The sequence below is a fragment of the Nanorana parkeri genome, unplaced genomic scaffold, assembly GCF_000935625.1.
Source record: "Nanorana parkeri isolate BGI_ZX_2015 unplaced genomic scaffold, ASM93562v1 scaffold1433, whole genome shotgun sequence".
NCBI lineage: Eukaryota > Metazoa > Chordata > Amphibia > Anura > Dicroglossidae > Nanorana > Nanorana parkeri.
Genome location: NW_017307701.1, coordinates 167,160 through 176,986, shown reverse-complemented (window position 1 = coordinate 176,986; position 9,827 = coordinate 167,160). Strand labels below are relative to the sequence as shown.

General features: G+C 43.9%; 1 long non-coding RNA gene across 1 annotated transcript in view; it reads left to right on the top strand.

Moving 5' to 3' along the window:
* The first annotated feature begins 3,732 nt into the window (after positions 1-3,732).
* Positions 3,733-9,827, top strand: part of LOC108798225 — a 7,027-nt gene continuing 932 nt past the window's right edge. Inside the window, exons 1-2 of the long non-coding RNA XR_001941937.1 lie at positions 3,733-3,745; positions 7,947-7,949. This is a non-coding gene — a long non-coding RNA (uncharacterized LOC108798225). The remainder of the gene's footprint in view (positions 3,746-7,946; positions 7,950-9,827) is intronic.

Below are 9,827 nucleotides of genomic sequence, written 5' to 3'. Positions count from 1 at the left end.
AGTGATGTAATGTACATCACTTTCTGCATTCAGGGACCGAGAAGATATCAAAGGGAGGTGGGGTACTGATCTCCCTTTGATCTCACTGACAGCGTCGCCGTGCCGGTCCCAGACGCACTGGGCTCAGCGGGTCTCGGGACCGAAAGCGGCGGCAACGAGGATGGCGGTGACGGAGGTACGGGGGCGCACAGCTAGTACCCACAGCTTGTACAAGAGATCGGGCTTCTCTAGAGATGCCCGATCGCTTGAATGTAAACAGCCACTGCTGGCTGTTTACATGCTGACCGTTTCCCCACTCATGTGAGTCTTAAGACGCCCTCCCGCTCCTACAAGACTCCTGTCCGGCCATTCCGGAACGGTCATGGACGGGAGGTGGTTAATAGTGCATACTGTACTCACACATTATATCATATATATCTTGGACACATCACTGACCATAATGTAATGATGAGACGCTCTGTAGGTGATATTGGCCTACGGTAACCAATGTCCATACGCTGTAGGTCAGGTGTCAACATCAATAGGAGCGAGTCAAAGCTAAAAAATAAAAGGTTACGTGTGGGAAGTGATGACAACTCCTAAATACATTATGCAATGGAGACTAGACATTGTCATCTACCAAGCATTGCACGATGGAGCGGGCGCAGCTATGTTAGCAACACATAATTGTGTTAGAAAACACATTAACTACAAACATTTGGAACATGCCAATTACCTTTCCATAGCCATACGAGTAAAGGGAAAAAAAATTATCCGGGTGAGCTCGCAAATCCTCATATAAACTCCAAAATTGACCCTTGGAGTCCCTGAGCCTCAAGATCGGGTGTACCCAATAACGACGTCTCCTGCAAGCTCGTTGTCTGAAGATTGCTGTAGCCAGCACCAATACCATGCCTACAAACATGAGATACATGTCTGATCATCAGCTTTGCATACACAAACAAAGGGAAGTACTCGTAAGGAGAGGCTGGACCTCAGTGCAAAAATCTGCATACTGGAACCCGCTAAAAAATAACTGTAACCCGGTAAAATACGTCAAAAATGTGCTAACCGCATTGCACCGCGTTCGCAGATCTGGACCAGAAAATGGTGTGAACAAGCCCTTACCTTACTTACCTTACCAGCAGCGACAGTTTCCTTGCTTAGGACTCGTTTCCAGTTCCACTGGGCCACGACCCACATTAAATACCTAGGGCCTATGCTTACGCCGGACCTCGCCCATCCCTATGACTTTAATTATGCACCTCTACTCCTCCACATTAGCCAGGCATTGTTTGACCCGCTGCCAGGGTTTGTACCTGACGTTGGACTAGAAAAAAATGGTACATGCATGAATCTATAAGCGGCCTTTATAGCAGGGCGCACATTGGGAAGGCTTACAACAATACAAAACACAAAAATTCCCCAGCCTCAACCTGCCAGCCAGCCTGCAACCAAACAAGTAGCCCTGTCAACAGTATGCGTTAAAATCAGAGGTTTTAGTTGCACAAACTTTTGGCCAAAAATATGTAGAAGCCACACTGCTGCGCCAAGGCAGCTCTGCAAAATGTGGTCCTAACTCTATGTATCCGAGTCTCCAAGTGTGAGCATATTAATGAAGTTGATAAATTACATGCAGGTGTACCTGGAGGTAGCCAACTCCTCCTAATAAGGTGCAGGGACGCACTGGAGGCCCAGCAATCAAAAATGCAAAAAAAAAAATTTGGTTGCAGGCTGGCTGGCAGGTTGAGGCTGGGGAATTTTTTTGTACCTGACGTTGTCTGGCACTCAATTAAGATGACCATTCTCCCGAAGCTGCTGTTTCTCATGCAAGCCCTCACTATCCGTCTTCCATCTGTGTTTTTCACTGTTTACCACCTTTATCTGGGCGGGTCGCTCCCCTATAATAGGGCACCACATCCTCTTTATGCCTAAACGGTAAGGAAGGGCGGTTTTCCAGCCGTCTCCCTATACTATAGTAGATACAAAAATATCACCCGCACACACTTGGGAATTCAAATATCAATAATCCATTGATATATTTTATTTTGTGAAGAAAGTCACATCATGTCATACGGTGCTAACATTTCGGGTTCTCACAGGGATCCTTCATCAGAGTGACACAGTGGATAGCCACAGTGGTATTTGGAACCTCCCTATACTATATGTCCATTCACCTCGCTAGAGTGGTGGACTGAACGAGCGGTCCAGACTGCAAACAATGGGTTAACAGGGAACTAGAGGAACACAACGTGCTCATCGAGGCCTTGCCATGGATAACTGCTTCACTCCCTCCATCCTTAGTCTCTCACCCTACTATCGGAGCTACCCTGCGGACAGCAGGAGAAACATGTAGGACTTCTTCTGTCTCTCCATTTCCCTCCCCCATGACTCCTGTGCTGGGTGACGCGGCCTTTGGCGGCCATCCGGCATGGATGATGCCCGTTTATGAGGGCTATACTTAGCTAACAAATTCCGCCTACTGGACCTCTTTGCCGGTCATCAATGGCTCTCTCAGCCCTCAATCCGTGCGCTGGCGGCTTCTCCCCTTTCTGACTGGACGACACTGCAGCTCTGACATTTTCTCATGTCTATCCCACGCTCCGCCTACCCAGTCAGGGGCCTGACGCCCTTTGAGACCTTGTGCAGACAGGGGCAACCGGCGTGACACGTTATTGCTTTCATCTACAGGCTGTTGTCGTCTCCTCCCCAGGGCTACTGTCCTCCTTTCCTTTGGCAATGGGAAACTGAGTTGGGTCAGGTCTTCTCAGATGTACAATGGGAAAAAATCTTGCTCTTTGCTCACAAGGCATCCATTGCTAACCAGTTCCAGGAACAAGGCTACAAGATTTTATTCAAGTGGTATAAGGTACACAGGATCAACCCACTGGTGCCTTCCACCTGCTGGAGATGTGAATCCGAGACGGGGACGATGTCCCATGTCTTCTGGTACTGCCCCAAGATTCGGCATTTCTGGGACTCTGTCCAGGATGTCCTGAAGCAGCTCACCATGGGTGACCTAGGTGACCACCCAACTATATACCTTCTCCATTTCACCAATACCTCCATAGCCAAGTACAAAGTTCTCTCTCCATCTACTTGCTTTCTGCTGTTTAGGCATGTATCTAGACGCTGTGTCGGAGCACAGTAAAAGGGAAAGTACTTGTCTGAGTACAGTAAATTGCTGCTCATATTAAATTAATCTAATAATTTAGATTTAAAGTACATTTTAATAAAAAAGAAATATTCCAAAGGATAAAAACTCAATATCATGTCATTTCAAAAGGTTCATTAGCCTCATTTAGTTAGTCATTTGGTTGTTTAATGTACTACTTTATTAAAGTCTTTATATGATGTGTTTCTCTTTTTGATCATCTCAGTGGTCAGTGTGGGCAACTGGAATATACAGATTATAGTTTCAACATTAATTTACATATTTGTTTTTGTTCGATTGCGTTCTAGAGTCAAATAGCCTAATTTAAAGGGCAATGCAGCACTATAAGAAACCCTACAAAAAAGGTAATAACACTGTGGGGATAGGTTGATGGATGGGGATGAGTTGCTGGAGAAAGTAAAAGTACAGTTGTTAGGTTGAGGCGGGATAGGCGTCCTTGAAGAGATGAGTTTTTAGGGATCACCTAAAGCAGGACAGAGTAGGAGATAGCCAGACAGATTGAGGTAGGGATTTCCAGGGGTTGGGAGAGGTTCAGGGAGGGAACTTTAGTAGTTTGATGGTGTCATTGGTTAAGAGGAGTATTTTTAAAATGTTATGTAGGAGAAGGCAGCATGATGTGGAAAGTTAATGGATGTGGGGCTGAAAAGTCCAGGATTACAACTAGCATCCTGGCATGATGGGAGGGACTGAATATTGGTCTCGATGGAAAGGTCAGGGGAGGTGGGATGGGGTTGAGGGAGTGGGGGAAGAAATATTATAAAATCAGTTTTGGAAAGATTATGTTTTAGGAAGTGGTGTGATATCTAAACTGATATGTCAGTTAGAGATAGATATGGGTTTCATCAGCATAGAGATAGTATTGGAAGCAATGGGAGGTTATCAACTGACCAAGGGAGGAGGTTTAGATAGACAGAGGCTTGGGGGACCCCTATGAAAAAAGGAAGGGGCGAGAGGACCTAGATGAAGGTGACACTGAATGAGCAATTAGATAGGTAGGATGAGAACCAGGAAAGAGCAGAGTCTTGGAGGACAAGGGAGTGGAGTTTTGTTGAAGTGGAGTGTATGGTCAACTGAATGGAGGGCAGCAGAACTATCTAACATTATGTGTAAGAAGTAATGGCCATTGGTTTTAGCAGTTAGCAAAATTTCGTAGGGCAGTTTCTGTGGAGTGTTGCGGGTGAAAGCCAGACTGTAAGGTGTCGAGAAGGTTGTTATCATTAAAACTGGAGCTCAGACTGTTGTAGACTTAAGTAGGGTATACACGCATGAACCAGATGAAATTCACACAGTGGGTGCCGCTGTCTGCACCCTTCCACCTGGCATCCTTCGATCAGCTGATTGAAGGAGCAGGTTGGAAATTCTCTGCTGAACGGAGCTTTCAGCCAATTAGCTACAAACTCCGTTCGGGTATTCTGACAGCAGTAGTTGGCTGCTGTCAGAATACATTGAAAATCGCAAAGGATTCCTCCATCCACACTGGTAAGCATTGATGGTGGAATCTGTTATATTTTCGTTGTTCAGCAGGCCAGCTTAAGTGTTCTATAAGTCGTTAAGATCTATTATTGTTACTCTGCCCAAACCAGGCAAGGAGCCGGCTAACACTGAAAATTATAGACCTATATCCCTTATCAACACGGATATTAAGTTATATGCTAAGCTCATTGCCGAGAGACTATTGCCCATTACTTCACTCCTAATAGGTCCGGGCCAGGTCGGATTTGTCCGAGGCTGTCAGGCCTCAGATGGGACCAGAAGAATGCTTAACCTCATCAAATATGTAGAGGTGCGGAAAATGCCTTCCCTGTTTCTGGCTGTAGATGCAGAGAAGGCGTTTGATCGTATTCATTGGGGCTATATGTCTAGGGTAATCCAAAAATTTGGCATGGGGGGGCATATTCTCTCGGCAATATTAGCATTATACACTAAACCCACAGCCCAAGTATATTCGTCCAATTTGATGTCTAACCCACTCGCTATAACAAATGGTACAAGACAAGGTTGTCCACTTTCACCAATTATTTTCTCACTTATCATGGAACCCTTAGCAATGGCCATTAGAAACAATCCGCTAATAGAAGGAATCCAGGTGGGACACCAGGTCCACAAAATTGGCCTTTTTGCGGATGATATCATCCTCACACACTCTAAGCCGGCTTCTTCCCTGGCTGCGGTACAGAATACTCTTCAAATGTTCAGCAACTTATCCTATTACAAGGTTAATGCAGGAAAGTCACTTATCCTACCACTTCATATGAAAAAATCTGATATGAATGCTCTGCAGGCTGACTATCTATACAAATGGGATAGGTCACAGATCCCATACCTGGGAATTAAACTCACATCATCATCCAAAAATACTTATAAGAGTAATTTCCTGCCCCTTATAGAGTCTGTAAAATCTGAATTGACCCGGATTGCCAAATTTGAGTTGTCGTGGATAGGGAGAATTTCGTCATTTAAAATGTTCATACTTCCTAGAATCCTATATTATTTCCGGACCATCCCTATCTTACTTCCAGCATCATTCTTTTTACAGCTGCAGCGTATAATTGATGGTTATATATGGAAGGGGAAAAAAAGCAGAGTGAGACGCACGACTATGTGGCGCAGCAAAAATAAAGGGGGAATGGGGCTCCCAAATCTAAAGCATTACTATTATGCTTCTCTATTAGTAGATAATGACCAGATGGTATCTCACCCCATTTAGATTATCTAAAATATTCCCGACCACATCCCCCTTGTGCTGGCGGGAGTGTGGACATGTAGGTAATTTATACCATATATTTTGGTCCTGTAGTGGAATAAAGGTCTTTTGGAGTTCTATTTCAGACATTATTCACACATTTACTGGAATAGAATCCTTGTTCTCACCTGAAATGGCGCTATTAAGTATCTCTATTGACAAATACCCTCCTAAGTATAGATCAGTGATCCTGCATATACTATTCTCAGCTAGGACTCTCATAGCTTGCAACTGGAAATGCCCCATCATTCCAACCATTACAGACGTAATTCATAGAGTGTCCTCAAACTGTCACTATGAAAGAATAATTGCCTATAGAGTGAACTCTGAGAACCTTTTCCATAAGAGATGGGATTCATGGATCAGGTTTTCTAAACAAAATACTTAAAGTAAGAGACGTTACTAGGTTTCACGTTGTGCCACTACTTCATTGTTTGTGTACCCATAGCTCCTCCTCTCTGTCATTCTTATCCCATGCCCTTCCTTATATGTAAGGATCCTTCCTTCTGTCATCTCCCCACCCATTTGTTCCTACCCCTTCCCTGATAGATACACTCTAGTATAGTATGTTCCTTCTCAGAGTTATTCTACTGTTGGAAATGTTGATTGACATGGATACTTTCACTGTGGGATTCACATAGGGAGGTTTAATTACAGCTACATTCCGTTGTGACCATTTTGACATTCTCGACCCACAGGTGGAAGAATTCTAAGGTTTAGTAGAGGATGTTGTATAAGTCTTATAAGTGCTAACATCCAAACCTGTATCCAATTTTTGAATGTAGTAAACATTGTTGCATTGTTGTATTGCAGATATTTTATAATTTAATAAAAATCTAAAGTTTCAAGTGTTCTATAAGTCTGGAGATAAATGGGAGCAAGGGGATGGGTCTTAAGTTGTTCAGACTGGGAGTTCAGCAAGACCTTTTTAGGTATGGAGGTGACCAGAGTATGTTGTAGAGGGGAGGGGAAGATACCAGTAGAGAGGATTGAAGATGTAAGTTAGAAAGTATAGAATAGACCAAGAAGGTGAACAAAGTAGTTGGAGGGAATGGGGTTCAGGGGCCAGGTGGTTAGCTGGGCATCAGAGAAAAAAATTGCAACCTCCTTTGTAGTAACAGGGTTAAAAGAGGAAAGTATTGAATGTGGTGGTAGACATGTTAAGTGGGGAGATATCTTAACAGTGGAGATCTTATCACGAATCACATTTATCTCGTTTTTTAAATGATTGGGAATGTCCTAGGCAGATTTATACAGGGTGAAGTTTTTCAGGGGTTTAGTTTTACGCTACACTCAAGACCACAGCTATGCCTTTTGAAACTTTTGGTGTTGTCTGTTTGCCAGGAATGCAGCAGTCCAGGCTTAATTTTATGTGTAGCAAGGGGTGCAAATGTGTCTATGGAATAAGTGAGAGCCTAGGTGTCATTAAGGAAGGGCATAGTTCCGTTAAAAGACACTGACGGTCATTCCAAAACGCATCCAGAGTGGCCCCAATAAGCGGATGAGATCGAACTTGACAGGTAGAGTTTCTATCCAGCCAAAAAAGACCCCCTAGAGGGATTAGCGAACAAGATCCACCGCTTTTTCAGGACCCCTTTGCACCAGTCCAACATTCTGGCCATATATAATGCCCTATGGTACGTAACAGAGTGCGGAAAGCCTATGCCTCCCCTATTTTTAGGGTGGGCCAGAAGTAGATTACTCTGTCAGTGACATTTGTGGGCCCAAGAAACTTACCAAACTCCCACCTCATCTTTTTCAGAAAGCAAGTCGGAATACGCACAGGTAAGGTTTGTAGCAGATAAAGGAGCCTTGGGAGAACATTAATTTTAAGGATAATATTCCAGCCAAACCATGTAAAGGTGTTCGAGGACCAGTTATAAAGGTCATGTCTAACCTCAGAGCCGTAGCTAGCTCTTTTTGCGCCTGAGGCAAGAACTGAAAATTGTGCCCCCCCCAACAGACGTGTGATGTCACCCGACGCCACACACCAGCGGTATCATGTGACGTCATGTGACCCCGCCTCCAGGATGGCAGGCGCATGCGCAGAATGTGCTGGTGGGCAAATCCAAAATAGCATTAAAATTTGTTTCGTTTGACGAAACTAATGAAAACATTTTTAGTTACCGTTCATTTCGTCCAAAACACATTTTGGATGGTGCACATACTCTTCCATTTAGAGGAATATCGACCTGATACACAGATGTAATGTAATAATTGGAGATAGTGTAGCAGTTCCTGTGCCGGTACATGATATGATACTTATGTTGGGGGGGCTTCAGGGAAATATTAGGGGTTTAAATTTCCTTCTGAAATAGAAAATGAAATTGAGGATGCAGAGTCCTCAATCTCTTTTTCTGCAGCATCTGTTCTAAGTGAATGAAAAGCACTAAGTGCAGAGGCTGCCCATTCATTCAGAAACTGGTGATAGTAAAATATTCACATCCAGTTATGAATAGGTAGAAGCCTCTATAGTGAGTGCTTCCACCCATTGAGAAACTCATGCATGAACAGGAAGTGATGTAAAGCATTTCCTGTTCATACATAACTGGGAAAACATAGTACTATGTGTCACCAGTTGATTACAAACATTGGAGTGATCACCAGAGGATCGGTAAATATCAGTGATATATACCGATCCTCAGCTCTGCCATCCTAAACGCAGAAGCCAGCTGGGTGGGGGGGAAGGAGCACTGTCACTTCAGGATGGCCGAGCGGTGAGGAGAGACCTGCCGGCTGTCAGATCCTGGCCAAGCAGCTGTCTCTTCTCACCGCTCGGCTATCCTGGATGACAGCTCCCTCCCCCCACCGGCTGCAGCGCTCCATTTCTCCTCGTATCCCCGCTGCTTCTGCCAATACAGGTGGGGTGAGAGCAGCGGGGATCCGAGGAAAAGCTGAAGCCTGTGCCACCCCTCTTCTCCTTGCCGAGCCGTGGCTGTGTTGGCCACCTGGCATCCCTGTTGCTATGGCACCCTAAGGTCCACAATAGTAGAACTGTTGTCTGCCACCAGCTCCTGCAGTAGAAAAAGAAAATTAGAGGGTTTATGTCCATATACAGCAGTACCTCGGTTCACGAACGCTTCTATTCGTGAATAATTTTGGTTCACGAACAAGAAGTTCAGCAAAATTTTGCTTCCGTTCTCGAACTCTGCATCAGTTGACGAACACAACCACAGCCATCTTCCCTGCTCTGACACTGGTAGTGGCTTCCTCTAGTCGAGATTGCGGTCTGATCACAGTTTGATTCAGTTCGCGACCAGAATCGTGGTACGAATTAAGTTCGTTAACCGAAGTACCACTGTATATAGCTGTGCCTAGAGTTGAGCTATAAGTAATTTACAAAAAAAAAAAAACAATTCTTGCTTTGTGAGATTAAACAAAATGTACTTTTTGTTCCCCCATAACTTTCATACATTCACACAGTGATAAGAAAAAAGTAAATCAGCCTTTGGCTCTATTTGTTGCAGTAGCTACCAGCGTGTATAGAAACTTTGTACTCTACTGATAAAACAACTTTACTCACACTATCACGTGTCAGATTGCGTAACTCTCTTGTGATTCAACTGCTGAGTGAGCTGACTGCCTTACTTGTGTGTCTCTTGTGTGTCTCAGATGATCCTCATAGCTTATTCTGGGCTAAAGGGGAAAAAACATGGACATAATATGATAACTGGAAAAATGTTCTGCAATTTTTGCATAGGCTTTATTGAAGGAAGGATTTGCTGACACGTTTCTAGAGTATTAAAACCATCATCAGAAAAATAGCAGGATCACTTGCACTTTGGAATTATCAAAGTATTGTTTAGATCCATAACTAGGTGTGTTGGGGCCCACATCAAAATCATGAAAGTATTTGCAAAGTTAAAATAGATTTTTTTTTTTTCTGTTTTGGATAAAATAAAGAAGGTTAAAACTATTGTCAGTTTTTTT